General features: G+C 39.6%; 1 long non-coding RNA gene across 2 annotated transcripts; it reads left to right on the top strand.

Annotated features, from left to right (window-relative positions):
- The first annotated feature begins 477 nt into the window (after positions 1 to 477).
- Positions 478 to 1,287, top strand: LOC134297674 (uncharacterized). Of its 2 annotated transcripts, none has more exons than XR_010004500.1 (2): positions 478 to 746; positions 1,080 to 1,287. It is a non-coding gene; the product is annotated as an uncharacterized LOC134297674 (long non-coding RNA). The 2 variants fall into 2 exon arrangements; XR_010004501.1 differs by lacking the exon at positions 478 to 746 and adding an exon at positions 765 to 970.
- The last annotated feature ends 583 nt before the right edge of the window (positions 1,288 to 1,870 follow it).

The following is a 1,870-nucleotide window of genomic DNA, read 5'->3' on the forward strand; positions in this document are numbered from 1 at the left end:
GGATGGTAAAAACATCAAAACATCTGGGCGTCCCCTGGGCAGCGTCCTTGCAGATGGCCAATTCTCACTCCAGAAGCGACTCAAGTTGCTCCTGACATGAAAAAAAAATTCTAAAAGAATTATGGAGAACATCTAAAGGGCTTCTCCTATCATTCTTCAAAGGTGGAATGGTTTTACTCCTGACAACAAATAACAGGAACACCATGACTACAACTGACATAATGCTGTTACAATTTGATATATGTTGCAATCTAAAACATCTATCTTTCACATGTATACATTTTCTCTTTGAATTGTATGCAAGAACTACTAAGGCCACGAGTGAAGTTGCCCATAACCTTATTCAAAGGGATGTTCAATTTATCTATGTAAGAGATGGTTTTGCAATAATTTACAACTAAAATGGTGTGCAGTGAGGTCTGATCAGAAGCCATGGCTTCATCCTATTCTCCTGATAGAAAAAGACAGTGGAAAATATTTCATTAAAAAATAACCAAAGTGAGGAATGAGACACTTACATGCGTAAATAACTACTGCACCAAGCTGTATATGCTCTACTTTTCTTACATCTCAATTGTCCGCTTGTAGGGGATACTCTGTGTGGTCAGAAAAAGCAGAAGCAGATTTTTCCGCAATGGTTTAAACATCTCCAAGAAGGATGAGTCTATGAAGTGGAACATGTTCCCAATTGTAATAATCACTGAAGAGTCCAGGATGCTTCCATGTAAAAGAAGCAACACCTACAGGTGATTTTAACTTTAAAATTGCTGTTGGGTTCTTACTTTGCATTCTTTTATGCCCATAGGTTCTGGTGAGAAAAGTGATTTGTGTGGTGAGTAAATTATAGTGCAATGTGCCTTTAAAGCTGGAGCAGCTGCTTTGTATATATATAGGGATAATGCTCAGGATTGTTACACTGTGACTACAGAAGTCTGTCTGTGGGACTGGGAAGACGTGTTTGAAAGAGCTGGTAAGATATGTTAGTGTTATTACTCTGTTAGCCTTGTTTTGTGTATGCTGTTTTTCAAAGATAAGGAGAGCATTTAGTAGTTTTAATCAAATGTGATGCTTTGTTTCAGGCTCAACTGAGGAATTTTTTTTTCTACGGCATTCTCAATTTCATGTACCTGTTTTGGAGTTTGAATGTCCCATTCCAGAATGTTCTACAGTCGTAGTTTCCTTGTTAGCCTTGAGAAAAGGTGTGGTCAAAATTTGTGGACTGGAAAGAAGTGCTTTGGGCCATCCACTTGGAGGAACTGGAAATAAATTACTCCACCACTAAATTACTCCACCATCATCTCTCTAGATCACAACCTTGTTGGACACACATTTGTTTCCTCTGCCTCCTTTCACTTTTTTTCAAAGGCAGAGGCAGCCAACAGGAAGTCGCCGGGGATGCATCTTCACTCTTCAGCTCCTGCCCTATGTTTGGGGATTCTTTCTCCAGCTCCTTCCCCAGGCTGTAGGTTTGGCATACTCCACCGGCGCTGTTGTTGGACACAATTTTTTTTCCTCTGCCGCCTCTGAAAGAACCTTTCTCATCAAATGCTGGCTTTCTTTCCATAATAAGTTGCATTATTGTGTGTTTGCCTTCTTTTTAAGATGAATTCGCGATTCAGAGTTGAACATTATTTTGTTGGAAGCCAATGGACTTGAAATAATACAATTATTTTTTCTCTGGAAATGGCCCTAATCTAGCTGTGCCATTTGGACAAGCTAAAGCTTTTCAATCCTTTGTGAATACAGCTCCACATTGTGCATTACAGAACTCCAAGCATGATAGGACAATGGCATAGCCAGGTGAGACCTTCCTAGAAATCTATCTGTAAGTTCACTGAAACTGGGTTGATGTCTTTCAGTGTTTCAGTGT

This window comes from Anolis carolinensis, chromosome 3, assembly GCF_035594765.1.
Source record: "Anolis carolinensis isolate JA03-04 chromosome 3, rAnoCar3.1.pri, whole genome shotgun sequence".
Lineage (NCBI taxonomy): Eukaryota > Metazoa > Chordata > Lepidosauria > Squamata > Dactyloidae > Anolis > Anolis carolinensis.